The sequence below is a fragment of the Antennarius striatus genome, chromosome 19, assembly GCF_040054535.1.
Source record: "Antennarius striatus isolate MH-2024 chromosome 19, ASM4005453v1, whole genome shotgun sequence".
Classification (NCBI taxonomy): Eukaryota; Metazoa; Chordata; class Actinopteri; order Lophiiformes; family Antennariidae; genus Antennarius; species Antennarius striatus.
Genome location: NC_090794.1, coordinates 16,471,528 through 16,491,552, shown reverse-complemented (window position 1 = coordinate 16,491,552; position 20,025 = coordinate 16,471,528). Strand labels below are relative to the sequence as shown.

At 41.8% G+C, this 20,025-nt stretch overlaps 1 long non-coding RNA gene across 1 annotated transcript; it reads left to right on the top strand.

The window, feature by feature from the left end:
• The first annotated feature begins 2,818 nt into the window (after window positions 1–2,818).
• Window positions 2,819–13,079, top strand: LOC137612985 (uncharacterized). Its single transcript, XR_011038899.1, has 3 exons — window positions 2,819–2,986; window positions 12,622–12,689; window positions 12,771–13,079. It is a non-coding gene; the product is annotated as an uncharacterized lncRNA (long non-coding RNA).
• Window positions 13,080–20,025: the final 6,946 nt, after the last annotated feature.

The following is a 20,025-nucleotide window of genomic DNA, read 5'->3' as shown; positions in this document are numbered from 1 at the left end:
AAAGGGTGGATCCAGAAATGTTTAAGTACAGTGGTACCTCTACTTACGAAATGTCTCGACAGGAAAATATTGCCTCTAGTTACGAAAGAAATTTATGAAAGGTAAAAATACAGTATGGGCTGATACTCGCAGCTCCCACAGGTTCCTGAACGCAACATTCTTATAGCTGCTCTGCTATTGGCTATTACCCAGCATCCTGGCATCCCATTGGCTAAGAGGGACCTCTGTGTGTAGCTAGATAGGTGTCTATGCAGCGTCCTTGTCATTCGGCCCTCGACCCATGAGGTGTTCTGACAGTTTTACGTAAATATATTAACTTTTTGAGTATTCACTATGGACCCCAAGAAACCCTCATTTATTGTGTAATAATCTAATTGTAACGTGTATTTGTTACATGTTTTGATACATTTTTATGCTTTATAAAACATTTTGTCTGAATTTCGGGGGGCTTGGAACAGATTAGGGCATTTGCATGAAAAAACGCGTCTCTACTAACGAAATTTCTTCCAGAACCAATTAATTTCGTAAGTAGAGGTACCACTGTACTTTAATTATTCAGGTCGCTTCATGTTAATAGTTACACAATTATTCTTTATTACTATTACCTTCCTGGGTAATTAATAGACACAAAAAGTAAAACAAAACTCAAATAAAAAGCTATATTGTCTTTTTGATTTGCATTTTTTTACGACAAATGAATCATTCATCGTATCCACATACTGTTTACTTCTTTGTATTATAAGAGCTGGAGTGTATAACTGAAGCGCAGCAATATACTCTACTAAGAGTACATTACAACAGTAACTGTCACAGTTTAATAGTAAGTTTTAGATTCAGTATAACTTGAGCAATTAGCCTCAAAACCAGAAAATAACCACAAGTCAGAGGGAACGATTGAAAAACCAGCCAGAAATTAAATTTATGTTCAGTCGCTGTCATTACTCACTAAGTTTAAATTAGCTTTCGGCAACACACGCCACAAACAGATGCTGTGCTAAGTGCTAATAGGTGGAGATGATGAGCTTGTAGCTCCAGTACTGATAACACTGCATTTAAAAATCACTAGTCGTGTTGAGGGAGTGATGAGAACAGGAAATATAGAAAGGTGCTGCCATGCGTTCAGCTTTTAAGCTGATTTTCTTTCATGAGCTGATGGAGAATGTTCAGTGGCCCCCACACCAGTCTGTGGTCTGGGAACCACTTTAACCTAATGAGTCCAGTGTACACTAACAACTGTTTAAATCCCAGGGTGATGACATCACTGGAAGTGCAGCGCTAGGAGTAAATGATGTGGAATGGCAGACTTGTGGAAACCATCTCCAGAAATCAGCTCTGATTGTAAGTCTTATTAATTAATAACATCCCAGGAAGCCAGAGGCATTAAGCAGATTACAGGAGCAGCGAGTTCCAAAGGCATGTGTGTGTAACCCAACACACCCAATCGGATTGGAGCGTCCGACTTAGACCCAGCTGGGTTCACAAACAGACCCTCAGGTGAAGGATCGTGTTTGGTTTGGACGGAGCTCAGGTGATGGATGTGGCAACACACCTGACGGAGAGAGGCTGCGTGTTGTGTGATGGTCTATTTCACTACATAATCAGGTGGTAGAGTGTGTTTGTGTGTGTATGTGTGTGTGTGTGTGTGTGTGTGTGTGTGTGTGTGTGTGTGTGTGTGTGTGTGTGTGTGTGTGTGTGTGTGTGTGTGTGTGTGTGTGTGTGTGTGTGTGTGTGTGTGTGTGTGTGTGTGTGCGTGTGTGTGATTGATTGTCCCCGTTGCGTTCCTCCAGTGTTTTCTCAGCTTCTGCTACTGTTTCCGATTACCTGGCAGGTTAGGAAACGTCTCCTAACCTGTACTGTTTTTGTTCTCCTTGGCAAATTCCCTTCCTGCACTGGAAAGACAGACTGCTCCATCTATAATATTCAAATTAGTTCCAGAAAAAAAATAACAGCCACTGTGGGAAAAGAGAATATCTTTTTGATTTGGAATTGGATCTCCAGCTCTGTATTCACACTGCAGACAACTGTTTTTTTTGCGGACTGATATTTTATTCAGAGCTGCAAACACATTGCAGACATTTGGGAGGAATGCTGCGTGTGTTTTCCCTACAGTAGGAATGGATGTGTTGTAAATCACAGCTCCTCTCCTGAGAGAACGCACCAATCCCACTGCCATCAGGAATTATTTTATTATATCATTATTGTTGTTTCAAACTGAAGCTCAGGGCGCGTGAAGGCAGAGCGTTTGGTCTGAGTCTCCACTGCGTGATGACCACGGTGTAATCACACTGTGTGATGAAGCTGTAAGTATAACAAGCCCACACACTTCAATCTACTGATGGGGGGGGGGGGGGTTGGGAGGGAGCGTGCCAAGAGTATGTGAGGCAGAAAAACACCCCGCTGAGATGGAGCGTGTCACGACATTTGTGGAGCGTTAGCATGTGATCCGTCATCATCAGCATTGTCTGCATTGACAGCCAGAACACCAGGAATGTTCTCCTCATGGGACGTTTAAAGAGTGTCTGGATTTGGTCAAAATAACCTCTTGAAAAGGTGCACAATCATTGTGTTTAATGGCAAAAGGTCATCAATAGTTGGAATGATATTAGAACAATTAGAACATATTTGTTAACGTTGACCTGTGATTGGTATGTGCACATTGGCACAAATCTCCTTTTTTGTTGGATTCCGTTCTTGAAAACAAAATCTTCTATTGTGATGAGGATTAATTATACAGTATGTATGAGCTCTTTTTCTGAACCTCTGCTGCACCGATAGATCCAGAAGAGTGTTTCAGTTCAGTAGTTTAGAACCATCTAGATCAGACTTAGAAGGTTCTGGATGTCCTTCTGTGGGGAAACCAAACCAAACTGGAGCTTTTTGGTCTACGGATCAAACGTATGTCTGGAGGAGGAAGTTTGGTTGAGTCTTGGTGAGGAATATTCCAGAAGTGGAGGTGTTTGTTCCTCAGGAATACTGCTAGACGCTGGTGAGTAAGGATGGTTGAATTTACTCAGGTAGTTTTTTTATTGAGAAATCTTTTTTTTTTTCATTAACTTTGGAAAATATGTTCATTAACCTGATGATATGAAGTTGTTTAAACCTATTAAATGCATTTGTTTTCCTTTCACATCGTCTGCTTGTTTGTTTCATGTTCAGACTGACTGCAGCTGTTTCAGAGTTTATTTGTTTCAGAGTTGGCATGAAGTCAGTACTTAAACCACTCACACTGGAGCGTAACAACAGTTTAAAACTACCTTCTCATTGCTGTAGAAACAAACAGCCATAGCTCATTTTTTACAGTATGTTTTCATCATATACAGGTCGTCCTCAAGATGTGAACATCTGACTTATGAACATTCGTAGATACAAACAACCGACTACTGTAGTTCCTCTTTCTGCTGCAACCCAACATTAACCCCCCCATTGATTCAGATTTCATGTGTCATGTCAACATGACTCAGCAAATCTCAGACTACATGAACAGTTTTCTCTGATGTCACTTCCTGTGGTCTTTTCTACTTTCCTGTTGGCGTCATCGGCAGCGTTTCCTCCTTCTTTTCTGTGTGAACTTCTGAGCAGGAAACGAACCCACAATGCATTTCTGTTCATGGAGATGTTAACCAACACGGAGACTGAAGACAATTCAGGTCAGGATGAAAGTTAGAGCAGCAATGTAGACGATAGAGTACCTGTAAGGAAACTCTCTCACCATCTGCTGTTAGTTCTTTATATATATGTGTGTGTGTGTGTGTATATATATATATATATATATATATATATATATATATATATATATATATATATATGTATTAACTGACGGGGTCGTCCTCCTGTAGGAACTTAATGATGTAGGAACCAATGTTGTCCTCCTGTAGGAACTACACTCAACAAAAATATAAACGCAACACTTGTTTTTGCTCCCATTTCTCATGAGATGGACTTAAAGATCTATAATTCATTCCAGATACACAATATTACCATTTCTCTCAAACATCGTTCACAAATCTGTCTAAATGTGTGATAGTGAGCACTTCTGCTTTGCGGAGATATTCAGTAACTCAGTGCAATGTTAAGTAAAAGTAACAATTCCTTAATGTTAAATAATTGAATTTATTACGAGTTACTTTTATATAGAACATTTTTGTCATCGTTAAAGTAGACATAATTACTGCATTGTGGGAAATGTAGTTATGGTCAAAGCACACTGTTGACCTATTTATTTTTAGACACATAAATGATGTGGAGGGCCTCGGAGTACTCCTCTTGAGTCTGACACATGTGCTTAAAACTGACCAGAAACAATTACAGGACATTAAAAACAACACATAATAATCCAGTAATAATACAGTAATCCCTCGCGGTTAATCTGTTCCAGGACCCACCCGTGAAAAATGGAATTCCGCAATATATAGCGACTAATGATTTATTTTATTATTTACAGTAATTTAAACGTTCCGTGAGTCTCGGAACGTAGCGCACTTCCAAATGCTGTCAGCCAATAACATGAGCATACGGTGTCACGTGACTACCTGCCAGAAGTTCGCAATGTAGTGAAGCCGTGCATCTTGAAGCGTGAAAAAGCGAGGGATTACTGTACTGTAGTACCGTAATGTAACTTTGACGTCTCTACCTCTGCTGAATGAATTTTCTCCTGGGGGGTGTAGAGACTAAACCCAGATTTAATCCACTGAGGTGTTCCACCACACTGACCTGAATGATGCGATGATGTCACTTCCTGCTCATCAAAACTCAGACACGCCCCTTCATGTTTGTTTAGTCTGTTTGATTTCATTAAGTTTCTCAATTAATCCACCAATAGTTAACTTCAACTAGCAAAACATTCAGAGTTCAGAGGTTAATGATTCTGGGTAGAAACCAAACCCTCTTGGTTCCTACATCATTTACACTCAACAAAAATATAAACTTAACACTTTTGTTTTTTCTCCCATTTTTCATGAGATGGACTTAAAGATCTATAATTCATTCCAGATACACAATATTACCATTTCTCTCAAACATTGTTCACAAATCTGTCTAAATGTGTGATAGTGAGCACTTCTGCTTTGCTGAGATAATCCATTCCACCTCACAGGTGTGCCACATCAAGATGCTGATCTGGTATCATGATTAGTGCACAGGTGTACCTTATACTGCCCACAATAAAAGGCCACTCTGAAATATGCAGGGGTTTTTTTGGGGGGTTTTTTTGCTTTATTGGGGGTCTGGGGACTCAGAACCAGTCAGTATCTGGTGTGACCACCATTTGCCTCATGCAGTGTAACACATCTTCTTCGCATAGAGTTTATCAGATTGTCAGTTGTGGCCTGTGGAATGTTGGTCCACTCCTCTTCAATGGCTAACATAAATTTAGATAATGTATAGTAATATGCTGGTGTACTCCAGGGAGGAGTTGATGTCCATGAGGGTCAAAGGAGACCCAGCAACACGCTATCTCATCCCCGCGGAGCTCCGACGGAGATATCGCGGATGCCGAGCGGGTCGCGTTGAAAGGGCTAGATTAATGGCTAGAGCCGCTAACTGGAGGAGAGTCAAGCCCTCCGTCCCCTCCATCATGGGGAACGTGAACTTGACGTGCCAGACGCTAACGTCGGACTAACCGGCTTCTCCTCCGTACGAGCGGACCGTGACACGAACACCACCGGTAAGAAGAAAGGAGGTGGATTAATCATCTATACCAACGATAGATGGTGCCATCCAGGACATGTGACGGTGAAATCAACACTGTGTAACCGCGATCTGGAGCTAATAGCTGTTAGCATCAGACCCTACTACCTGGCGCGTGAATTTTCACACATTATTGTCCTCGCCGTCTACATCCCTCCACGGGCGGACCCTGAGACTGCACGAGAAACCATCTGTGGGACCACCTCTGCTCTTCGGACCCGACACCCGGAGGCACTCGTCGTTATTACCGGTGACTTTAATCACGTCACCTTGGACTCATCTCTCCCCACAATGGTCCAGTGTGTAGACTGCCCCACACGGAAGAACAGAACCATCGATCTGTTCTACACTAATGCTAAGGAGGCATACACCGCCACCCCCCTCCCTCCACTAGGTAAATCAGACCATAACCTAGTGCACCTACAGCCCACCTACATCCCGCTGGTGAAACGGCTGCCAGCAACAACACGACAGGTCAGGCGGTGGTCCCCGGAAGTAGAGGAGATGCTGAGGGACTTCTTTCAGACCACCGACTGGGATGTCATCGTGGGCTCACATGGGGAGGACATTGAGGGGGCAGCTCAGTGTTTTACAGATTACATGAACTTCTGTGTGGACACCGTGGCCCCTGTCAGGACAATCAGGTGTTACCCCAACAACAAACCCTGGGTAACCAAGGAAGTCAAGGCTGTCCTGAACAGGAAGAAGCGGGCGTTCAGGAGCAAGAACGAGGAGGAGATGAGGAAGGCCCAGCAGGAAGTGAGACTCTGCCTGAGGGAGGCCAAGGAGGTGTATGGGAGGAAGCTGGAGAAGCAGCTGGGGTGCAACCAGATGCGAGAGGTCTGGAATGGGATGAGAACCATCACCGGACATGGGAAAGGGCGCAGCACTGTGGAGGGGAATATTGAACGAGCGAATGAACTAGACAGCTTTTTCAATCGGCTCAGCTCCCCCACCACTCCCGGCTCCTCGTCCCAGGCCTCTCCAAGCCCAGCATACTGCTCCACTGATGCTCCCTCCTCCTGTGTGTCTGCTCCTTCCACCCCTGCCACTTCTTCTGAGCCTACTCCAAGAACTGTGAAGCTTTACGGCCCCACCTCAACCACTGTACTTCCAACCTCGCCACAACCTCCTGCTCCCACCATAACTGAGACCATCATCACTGCAGACCTGGTGACGACAACGCCGAGGAGGCTCCGTCCAAATAAGGCGGCTGGACCAGATAAGGTCTCCCCTAGACTCCTCCGAGCCTGTGCTTCAGAACTGGGGGACCCCCTGCAGCGATTGTTTAACCTCAGTCTGCGGCTGGGGAGGGTCCCGTCGCTGTGGAAGACCTCCTGCATTGTCCCTGTACCCAAGAAAAGATGCCCTACTGAGCTCAACGACCAGCGACCACTTACCTCCCACGTAATGAAGACCCTAGAGCGACTGGTCCTGGAGCTCACGCGTCCACAGGTGCAGGGTGCTAAGGACCTTCTCCAGTTCGTCTATCAGGCCAAGGTTGGGGTTGACGACACTGTCTTGTACCTCCTCCACTGTGTGCTCTCCTACCTGGACGCCGGGGGCTGTGCCGTCAGGGTGCTCTTCCTTGACTTTTCAAGTGCCTTCAACATCATCCAGCCCCGGCTCCTGCAGGACAAACTGATCTCCATGGCTGTGGACCCCTACCTCGTGAGCTGGATCACGGACTACCTAACGGACAGACCCCAGTACGTCTGTATGGGGGACTGTTTTTCTTCTATGGTGACCAGCAGCACGGGGGCGCCACAGTAGACCGTGTTCTCCCCCATTCTCTTCACCCTCTACACATCGGACTTCAAGCACAACTCGGATACATGCCACATACAGAAGTATTCCGATGACACTGCGATAGTGGCATGTATCCGGGAGGAGGATGATGGGGCGTACAGGGCATTGGTGGCTGACTTTGTGGAGTGGTGCCAACAGAACAAGCTCCAGCTCAACGTCCCCAAGACCAAGGAGATGGTGCTGGATTTCCGGCGGGCACCTCCCTCTCCACAGCCAGTGATCATCGAGGGCAGTGAGGTGGAGGTGGTAGAAAACTATAAGTACTTGGGACTGCAGCTAGATAGCAGACTGGACTGGTCACTCAACTCAAACTGTGTGTACAAGAAGGGGCAGAGCAGGATGTACTTCCTGAGGAGGCTGGCCTCCTTCAACATCTGTCCTAAGCTCCTCCTCATGTTCTATCAGTCCGTAGTCTCCACTGGGCTGTCATACGCCATTGTGTGTTGGGGTGGGGGGGCCAGGAAAAGAGATATGGACCGTCTAAACAGACTCATCCGCAGAGCGGGCTCAATGGTTGGTCTGAGGCTGGACTCTGTAGATACGCTTCTGGAGAGCAGGACCATGTCTAAAATTAAGGCCATCATGAACAACACCAGCCACCCCCTACACACCACCTTCTCCCAGCAGAGAAGCACCTTCAGCGACAGACTGCTGTCACACAGCACCTCCGCAGAGAGGCTGAGGTCCTCCTTCGTGCCCCGTGCCATCAAGGGGTACAATGACTCTCTCAGGAGGAGCGGGGGGGAGGTGGTGAGGTCAGCACACGGTTGAATGGTCAGTCATCTTCAGATTACCACCGCTATATCCGCCGCAGCGGGTCACTGGGAGCCGGAGCCTATCTCGGCAGCATAGGGCGTGAGGTGGGGGACACTCCGGGCACGACGCCAGTGCACTGTGGAGCCACACACAAAGACTACAACTATGCACACACACACTCATTCCTACGGGCAATTTGGAACGGCCAAAAATTTTATACTGTTTATATTTCAATTCTATACTCTTTATATTTTAATTTTATACTGTTTATATTTTAGTTATAGTTTAGTATATAAGTCCTGTTAGTGCTGCATGTGTCTGTTAGTGTAGTGTATGTCTTGTGGTATGTCCTGTGATGTCAGTGTTTCTTTTTCTCCTGGTGTTTAATCCAGTATTTATTCGTAATGTAATGCCTGAGCAGTGGATATGCACAATTTCCTCCGGGACTAATAAAGTATGTATATATCTATCTATCTATGTTCATTGATGTATGGCACAACAATGGGCCTCAGGATCTCATCATGGTATCTCTGTGCATTCAAAATGCCATCAATAAAATGCACCTGTGTTCTTCGTCTATAACAGATGCCTGCCCATACCATAACCCCATCACTGCCCATACCATAACCCCATCACTGCTGTCACATCTGTGACACCACTTAAGCCAGAGGTGTCCAAACTACAGTTCATGGGCCAGCTGTCCATTTTAATCACCCAACAATAAATTATAAAAGAAATTAAGGGGAATATGGCCCGCGCATTAAACGTTCTCTTGACTAAGTTGTAATTCTTTGTTTCACTACTAGTGGAGCCACCCATGTTAACTGAAGACTCAATCAACCAATCAATCAATCAAAATGTCAGACCTACGGACCTACACTGGTACCGAGCGAGCAAACTAAAGAAATCACAGGTAGCTTCAAACTCAACAGCAGTATTTTTTTCGCACTAACATAATACACTGGTACCTCTACTTACAAAATTAATTGGTTCTGGTAGAAATTTCGTAAATAGAGACGCATTTTCCATGCAAATGCCCTAATCCGTTCCAAGTCCCCCACCATGGGCCACTCGATCCACAACATTGATATCAGCAAAGCGCTCACCCACACGACACCACACACCCTGTCTGCCATCTGCCCTGAACAATGTAAACCGAGATTAATTCGTGAAGAGAACACCTCTCCAATGTGCCAGACGCCATCGAATGTGGAGGTCCTGGGCTGGTGTGGCTACACATGGTCTGCGGTTGTGAGGCTGGTTGGATGTACTGTCACATTCTCTGAAACGCCTTTGGAGATGGCTTATGGTGGAGAAATGAACATTCAATGCACGAGCAACAGATCTGGTTGACATTCCTGCTGTCAGCAAGCCAATTGCACGCTCCCTCAATGCTTGTGGCATCTGTGGCATTTTGCTGTGAGACAAAACTGCACATTTCAGAGTGGCCTTTTATTGTGGGCAGTATAAGGTACACCTGTGCACTAATCATGATACCAGATCAGCATCTTGATGTGGCACACCTGTGAGGTGAGATGGATTATCTCAGCAAAGCAGAAGTGCTCACTATCACACATTTAGACAGATTTGTGAACAATGTTTGAGAGAAATGGTAATATTGTGTATCTGGAATGAATTATAGATCTTTAAGTCCATCTCATGAAAAATGGGAGCAAAAACAAAAGTGTTAAATTTATATTTTTGTTGAGTGTAAATGATGTAGGAACCAAGAGGGTTTGGTTTCTACCCAGAATCATTAACCTCTGAACTCTGAATGTTTTGCTAGTTGATGTTAACTATTGGTGGATTAACTGAGAAACTTAATGAAATCAAGCAGACTAATCAAACATGAAGGGGCGTGTCTGACTTTTGATGAGCAGGAAGTGACATCATCGCATCATTCAGGTCAGTGTGGTGGAACACCTCAGTGGATTAAATCTGGGTTTAGCCTCTACACCCCCCAGGAGAAAATTCATTCAGCAGAGGTAGAGACGTCAAAGTTACATTACGGTACTACAGTATAGTAATCCCTCGCTTTTTCACGCTTCAAGATGCACGGCTTCACTACATTGCGAACTTTTAGCAGGTAGTCACGTGACACCGTACGCTTATGTTATTGGCTGACAGCATCTGGAAGTGTGCTACGTTCCGAGACTCACGGAATGTTTAAATTACTGTAAATAATAAAATAAATCGTTAGTCGCTATATTGCGGAATTCCATTTTTCACGGGTGGGTCCTGGAACAGATTAACCGCGAGGGATTACTGTATTATTACTGGATTATTATGTGTTGTTTTTAATGTCCTGTAATTGTTTCTGGTCAGTCTTAAGCACATGTGTCAGACTCAAGAGGAGTACTCCGAGGCCCTCCACATCATTTATGTGTCTAAAAATAAATAGGTCAACAGTGTGCTTTGACCATAACTACATTTCCCACAATGCAGTAATTATGTCTACTTTAACGATGACAAAAATGTTCTATATAAAAGTAACTCATAATAAATTCAATTATTTAACATTAAGGAATTGTTACTTTTATTTAACATTGCACTGAGTTACATTTCGTTACATTTACTACTTACATCTGGCCCTTTGAGGACAGACATGTTGGTGTGGCCCTTGGTGAAAATGAGCTTGACACCCCAGGTTTTAGAGAATAGTACTTTAGTATTTAGAGCAGTAATGACATTTAAATGACCTGAAATGGTGGTAATAGATTGGAATTTGGAATTTAAATAAATAACAATTTATGAACAGTTCAGCTTACAAACAACCTCTAGGAGCCAGTTGTGTTCATAGGTTGAGGACTATCTGTATTCCTAAAAAATAGCTTAAACTGTCAAGTAACAAAGTCTGCTGATTGCATCGTTTTCACAAAATGAACTTTGACCTGATAAACACAACCTGGTGAAGGAGAACAGGTGCGTTTTTATTCTGCTGTATGATTATGTTCCTCGGGGGGTGGCAGTGTCTCAGCGGTAGAGCGGGTCGTCCAATGATCATAAGGTCGGTGGTTTGATTCCCGCTCCCGCCCAAAAATACCCAGAGGGTGAGCTGACAGTGGGAGGTGTCAGCTCACCTCCGGAGCACTGCCAAGGCGCCCTTGAGCAAGGCGCTGTGCCCTTTATAAGTTGCTCATTCAAAATTCAGACATAAATGTTTTATAACGCATAAAAATGGATGCAACAAAAAACATGTAACAAATACATGTTACGATTAGATTATTACACAATAAATATGAGTTGTGCATAATGTAAAAAACAAAGAATAGAGTAAAGAATAAAATGATGGTCATTTACCTTTTAACTGCTGCCCCCATTGTTTTTTGCCCTCTTTGGTTCATGACCTCTTGCGCCCCCATGAACAACAGAGTGAATTCCAGTCCTCCTTCTGAACTTCTCCAACCACCCACGCGATGCCTTAAACTCCTTAAACTTCCTTTTGTTTTAATAACCTGGTGATTGTAGATGCATTACGGCCATATTCTTTGGCAGCACAGATGCTACATCTTGCACACTTCTCTATATTGTCTGAGGTCAATTTCACTTTTCACTTGTTCGAACAAATGTTAGTGGATGTGTTAACAATTACGGTAACTTATTTGTATAACTTGAATATAACCCCCCCCTTTTATTCCCCCTTTATAAGGTCTGTAACCCAATCACAGGCTGCTGTTTTGAGAATGTGCTTTTTTATTTATTTATTTATTTATTTATTTTTATTTTGTATACTGGTGTGATCCCCAAAGGGAAATTAATTAACACTTTATGAAAAAATAAATTAAGAATAAATGAAAATCCATGAATTAAAGTTCTGATGTATGATTTCCTTTGTATTTAAGAATATTCCAGGTATAATTTGGGAACATCTGACTGATTTGTTTATAGCAAACTCTAACAGCGGCTCAGCCATTCATGTACTTTTTTAAATGGGTCCCTGAGCTGAAAAAGTTTGGACACACCTGCCTTAAGCAGTGAAATAAAAGCAAGAAAATTCCATTTTAATTAAATGGAAATAAATAAACCTTTGTACTTTCTCAGTTAATGAGAACAGAGTTGATTGGTCTAAATTGCTTTAACTTAATACCTAGAGTGGAAAAATAATTTCCCCTATGGGGGATCAATAAAGTAGTCTCACAGCTGTGAGGAGCTCCTCCCTTTTCATGATGTGATGATGTGGTTTCAATCAGATTAGACTTAGTTTTTGGAGAGTTAAACAGTAACATTTAGCAAAATACAGCACAATGCATAAACAATGTGAGAAATAAATGGTATTTAAGGTAAGTCCATGCATGAAAATCATTTTTAACAATGAGCAGATTACATTCTTGTAGATCCACCTGGTGTATTTTTTCCAAACTGAACCTCCAGGAACCCCCCCCCCCCCGGTGAACAGACCCGCAGGTATCAGCTTCCATGGTGTGCTGGTCCAGGATCAGGTGAGACATCAGCGTCAGTAGTGTTTCCACTCAGATGGAATATTTAACAAGTTTGATGTGTGTGTGTGGGGGGGGGGGCAGTCTTCTCCTGGGACAGGGGTCTCATGTGAACAGGGATCTGTTCCCGAGGCCATCAGAGGGGTCTCGTGGGTCTGGCAGGAAGGAGGCCTGGCGGGGCGGCAGTGAGGACCAAACATGGTCCTGATTGGACATCTTGGATGCATTAAGGGGGGTCAGATGATGCAGGGCGTCCTTCAGACCCAGAGATCCGATAACAAAGCCGGGCTGTACGGGGTAAGGAGATCCGCTGCTTCTGCCCCCAAAGAAACACCCCTCTGTTCCAGAGTCATGAAAGCAGAGACCTTCAGATGCTCACAATAAAGAGTCACATGTGGGGAGCAGAGGAGCTGCTCGAGAAGCATCCTGGGGGTGGGGTGGGGTGGGGGGGTTATGATAAGGTCGGAAAGTTCAAGTCAGTACCAACAAAATTGTAGATTACATCTGTGGATGTGACTTAACTTAACCCTGATCCTATCTGATCTTATCCAGCCCTCATCTTCATTCAATGTTATATCATCTTTATATCACCTCCTTATATCTCCATCCGTATCCTCATCTCTTTTTTATCATGTCACTGTCTTAATTTCATCTCATCTCTCATCTTCCATACATCCATCCATAGTAAACCAGATGATCGTAATCATCTATATGGCAGCCAGAGAGTTAACCTTATTTTATATCTGTCACCTTCATCTCATATTCATGGAATTGCTTATTTTTCTAATCTGTCAACATCAGACGGGACATATTTTTGATTAATTTGTTTCTTTAATTCGTTTTTGAATGTTTACATGTAAGATTATATAATGCATATATTTTACGTATTATATTTCATGGCATTTCATGCACTGTAAAAAACTGATTCAATTTGAATAAACTGATAACCTGGTTGCCTTGGAATGTTGAGTTACTTGAAAGTTTTGAAATTAGTTAGCTCAACAAGGCAATACGTTGTGTCAACTTGATGGATAATTCACAGGACAATTATGTCTTGTTCCATCAACCAAGGCCTCATTATTCGTACTTAATTATTCCTATTTAATGTATGCAACTTAAAATTAAACTTCGTATCAACTAACTTCCTTGTCTCGAGTCAACTTAAATTGTATCGTATATTGACCAAACTTTTTGGTTAGCTCAACTAAATAATTTCCCCAAGGGGACTAATAAACTTCTCTTTTTAATAAATAATATTTCTTCGTCTCTTCTAAAATAACACGTTGTATTAATTTTCCAAAATGTAACCTAGTTACCTTGGAAAGTTTTCCTAACTTATTTGTTTAAATTAACATGACAAATGCCCCTTATGAAGAATTCTTTTAATAATAATAATAATAATGATAATAATAATAATAAAAGACCTTTATTGTCCCACAGTGGGGAAATTTGTGTTAACAAAACTGGTTTGTAACTGAAACATATGTAAACATGGTGTACATGTAAAAAAAGAACATTAGTTCACGTACAATAACAAAACTGTCGATAACAGTTTGTCAGTGTCAATAACAACAATAGCAGTAACACTAATAAATCCACAAACTGAGTGACAGCACCACATTTGGTATAGACAGCAGCTTTCTATGCAGTTCTGTTGGATATGAATGAAAGTTCACTGTAATTTGTTTTAATCAGTCATAAATTACGTCAGTAAAGACAAGATTTTGTTGAAGCCTCATCTATTATAGATCTACATAAATGTTTTGTTATGGGCTGTCCATGGATACTACATCAAAAGCAACAAGTGCAAAATCAACCTTCTAAAATTTTAAAACTCAAATTAATTAATATTCCTACTTTATTTTACCCTTAATATTTAATTAGCCTTTCCCAATAGAAAGATGAGTGTCGGTTCTCAGTAACAGGTTAGATTAATAATGTAGGCCAGATCAAGATGGGAGTCTCCATTTTCCCTCTCTAAAATAAATAAATAAGTAAATAAAAATTAAATAAACACAAATTAAATAAATAAATAAAAGATGATGGGACCCTGAATCAGCCAATAACAGCTGGTTTTAGAGAACTTTCATTTCACGTCTCATGTAGATGCTCCCCATAGGTTTTTACTAATATGCAGGGTGTGAGTTTGTTGGTGGGACGGGGGGTGGCACCCCACCCCCCACCCCCTTTGATTTTTATATCTCTACTTCTGCTGAATCACATTATTATTGATGAGCTCCAGCGAATGAACGTCTCCACACTGGACAGTCTTCTTACAGTCACTGTTGATGAACCATAACTAAAGGTGGACAGAAAACTATTTGCCTACAATTACAATATAACTGTAATGGACTGGTACAGTATGGATTGACTCTTCCCATTGAATTAAATGCATAATGAAAACTGACAGATATGATGGCCTCTCCCTAAATGTGCCCCCACACTGTTCCTATGAGTGGATTTACTGTAATGATCTTCTTTGCCCCCAGTTTTCAGACCTGGCGTCTCTGCTGCCTGCAGATGGATGATGACATCAGCTCCATGAATTTTAATCTGTATCTGAATTTTACCACTGTATTCAGCCAGCATCACTTTCAATCCTACATACATATTAATATATGTACACTCAAAAAGATCATATTTACTCACCACAACAACCTCGTGAATCACGAGTGTACTTTGGGGACTCTGCCTCGCCTTGCCAAAGACTAATGAATGCTATGCTTCCCACTCAAGCAAACAAAACATATGTCTGGCCATTAATTATGTGACACGGAGCAACACATTTGCTGTGAGGGGAAAGAAAATGTGTGTTTGGGTGAGAATGCTCTCTTGACTCAGAGCTGACTTATTTGCAGAGATCTATTGTTCTGCTCACAGAACAATAGGTTTGTTCCACAACCACCGGTTGATTCAATAAGAAGTGGGACTGAGTTCTATTAATTTATAGGATGAAATGAAGCCGGTGGTGATGCTGCTTCACAGTTAAGGGCAGAGTAAAGTCAAAAAATGTTATTACCATACCACTAAACTGATTCACTATTACAATTAGAGGACTAATTTGATAAAGATTCAGCGAAGGTAAATACTTTATGTAGTTGTGAGTCAGAAACACGACCAAAGACAATGAATTTTAGATTTCCTATAATGAAACTCAGCATCACCTTTCACTGTTGTGTGCAGACTTGTCCCATAGATTTCAAGGGATATTCATTTTCAGAGGTAGAATGTGATCTTGTGACGAGTAAAGCGATGCTCATGGTATTTTATGTTTGTCATCCATTAATTGTGTGACTGTTTCAGGTCACTTTGTTTCTTTACATGTAATTTCTTTGCATAAAAGTGACGTGGACAGAAGGTTATTGTTCTGCCTCTGAGTCAGCAGAGGAGTAACAACATCGACTCCATGTCTGTGTAAAGGCAATCAGCCAGAGTCGTGGTGTTTTGAAGGCATGGCATGTGTGTGTGTGTGTGTGTGTGTGTGTGTGTGTGTGTGTGTGTGTGTGTGTGTGTGTGTGTGTGTGTGTGTGTGTGTGTGTGTGTGTGTGTGTGTGTGTGTGTGTGAGTGTGTTTGTGTGTGTGTGTGTGTGACTCACAGCTGAACAGAACATTTTCTCCCTTCGTTATTTTCTCAAGCACCACCACACTTACACACACAAACACACACACACACACACACACACACACACACACTTAGGTCAGTGTTTCTAAACTGCCGAATCACTTTACACGGATGACACCCCGCTGTCTTTTTCCATTCTAATAACTCAAGAACTTTATTTTTCCTTGCCTCTCTGAATGATATTAAATGTTAGATGTCCTTTTTGTAACTTCTGAAATGTAATTGACGATAAATCAGAGGTCATAATCTTTTGAAAACACACATTCTACCAAGCTCCTTCACAGCCGTTACACGTCCTCTGATTTGAGGTCCATTACTTAGAGTGTTGTCCTGCCGATCTGACTTACCCCCTCCATCACCCATGGATTCCCTTCCTCCCCCAATTGTCCCCCATCCTCCCCCAGCTAGCTCTAGTCTGAATGAAAGAGAAAATAAAGAGATCTAAATGTCAGCAAGGAGCTGAGTGCATTCCTCTGGCCGTGTCCCGACGCCGGTCACCCAGAACAACTTGTGATCCTGGGACAAAGCTGCTGACAGCAGGGGGGGCCACACAGAGAAAGTTTCTCCCCAGAATTAGATCTTATCCCAGGGAAGTGCCATTGAGTCTAGATAATACAACCCCATCCCCTCCCCTACCCCCCACCCTGCTGATTCCAGAAGGATTTTCATTTCAATTTCTCTCCACGACAATGCTTTTCATCTAACCGGGGGGAGATGACAGCGCTGGAGAGATGAAATAAATGGGGGGCAGTTGAAAGGCAGAATTACCCCTGGACCTGCAGCATTTCATGGAATGTCCCGCTCATGTATATTTGTAACCCGCAGATACAGACACACACACACACACACACACACACACACACACACACACACACACACACACACACACACACACACACACACACACACACACACACACACACACACACACACACACACACACACACACACACACACAAGCTTTAATCCAGACAGGCCCCCTATTTGATAATTTCATCTCCTCCATCTCCTCTTTCCCATCCTGTTTTCAGGGGGCGTATAAATGATGCATGAGGATGAAAATGTCACCCCCAAAATAAAGAGAATGCAATTCTGTTGCAATGGAAATTGATGTATTGAACTTTTTTTCCTATGATCAAATAGCTGTAGTGAAATGTCAGTGATTATGATCAGATGAATCTTTCAAAAGGCAAAGCGTGACCCGAGGTCGGGCCCCCAATCCAATGATTCAACCGGAGCTGACAACATGTGAGATACTACAGCATTTATACAACCGTCATGATTAAACATGTAGCTAGCAGCATTCATGTTACCAATTTAAAGGATCAGGATCGATTTAAACTCATTCTTTGCTCTCATCCTGCGTTCACCTTCATGTAAAAGTAAGAAAACTGATAAAGAAACTACATTTAAAGAAAACAAAAAGAACAACTGGCTTTAAAAGGCTTTTATTATATTTTATTATATTATATAATTACATTATATGCTTTATCATATAATGTGTACTATATTATATAATATTTTATATTATTTTACCTTATATATTGCCTATACATACAATTTAGACATACAGGTAAACCTCAGTTTACGTTGTTAATTGGTTCCAGGAGACACAACATAACTCAAATAACTGTAGTCACAGGGGTTGCTAATAATATTATATTGTAGACTAATAATATTATAGGCTAATAATATGATATTATATATTTTTATTCTGGCTAATTGTACAGTAACATGATATTATGTGCTTTTTAACGATTTACTAATGATTTTAAGATGTCAATATTTGTGTTGGACAGAAGTGGAGTAAAATGACTTAAACTTTATTTTTATTTTTCTGTGTATAATCGAGAACAACTTCACTGTAAATGAGGTTTACCTGTACTTTTCTGTAGTTTATTTGAATTCATTTCCCTTTGCGTGCAGTAACACAACATTAAATATGACAGACGACCATGAAAACGTCCGTGTCATGTGACATTGATCACATCCTCCTTTCCATCATTGTATTCAAATCTCCTACATATGTGTATTCAAATCTCCTATGCAGTGTGCAAAGTGGTATATTATATAGGATCATCATCATGAGCCCAAAACCAACCTGTGTGCATACATCTGGTGTTTGATTGGTTTCCAGGTTGTTGCTACAAACTTGCTGTTGCTAAAAAAAACACACAACAAAACACACGAGTGTGTGTGTGTGATGATTTCCACTCAGTGTGGAAAAATCAGATCAGAACCTCTTCATGTGCTCATCAATATCATTTTCCATGGTGGCTGGTGCTCAGAGCCGGTCGGTTTTATTCTCTGTTCTGACATTTCTTCCTTCAGCTGAGTAACCGTTCTCTCTTTTGATCTACGCTCGTGATCCCAACAATACGGAGGCAGCTTGTGACTTCACCCCGCTCACCAAAGTGAACAGAGAAGCTCAAACCGTGGTTTTATTTTCTGATGGATCGTTTTTCTGGGAACTGTAAACTGTGGTTTAGAATTCTTTTCGTTTGGTCTATGAACTATGGATGAGTCATAAATCTAAAAAGCATGTTCAGTGGTACAAAGATGTGAGCGCGCTTCCTCTGAGGCCTCTATTCCTGGATGGGTCTGTGCAGTGGAGTGACTTTCTCTACGTTATCAGGGTTCATCGAGGTCCAGCCGCCGAAGCCTTTTGGAATATATTATCATGTTTCACTCACAATTAGGTTTACGCCAAATGCATGGATAGTCAGCCAACTCCAGATCCCCATGCATGTGTGTGATATTATGTGGCTTCAACTTAAAATACATCTCACCGCAACATGAAATAATTGTATTTGGCTACTGGAAGTGTTTAAAATGATTCCAAAACCATGATGTCGCCAGTTGTGTCTAGAATCCAACTGAAACTCCAAATGGAACATTTTGTAGTGTCAGCAGAAACACATCCTTTAATATCATTTTACATTAATCTGATTACTTAATCTGATTACAGTGTTATAACAAAGTCTCTTGTTGTCTTCCTGTCAGGAGAAAAGAGTTTCTTTGGCGCAGATTTTTTTTTGTTCTGTTGGATGGAGGATTGATTTGAGATGTAATTAATATTATACAATTCATTATAATTAATATAATTAATATTAAGATTGTGGTAGAATGACTTGTACCACATTTGCGAATTCATGATGGGTAAATACTGTATGTTGTTGCTAGAGCGTGCTGTCTAAAATCATGTTGTACTGCTGCTGGTCTTTCACTGTGGTGCAGATAAACGCCGGTGCTGCGGGGGCAATAACAGCACAGAGTAAAAGAGACTTCAGCTCAGCTCTTTAGAGCAGAGATCAAATCTTTAGAGAAACCAGTCAACAGAGACGACAATGACCTCGTCAGGAAGAGGTCCTGTCCTTGTGGAGGATACGTTCTTCAGACCACATGACCTCATGACCCCAGATGTTGTCAGTCTATTTTTTAACTAATATCTTTAGGCAACACCTTTTTTAGGAAAGTAGTCCAAATAGAAATAAACACAATTAATGAATAACCAAGAACGAAGTGCACTACCAGTGAAAAATGACTTGATAAATAGTGTCAATCACCACTGGACCAGTGATGAATGTGTGTGTGTGTGGGGGGGGGGGGTATTGGAGGAGGTTGAATATTGTGTCTTATTTGTTTTCCAAAGAAATACAAAGATTTGTACTGATATTCCAAATGTTTATTATTATTATTATTATTAATAATAATAAT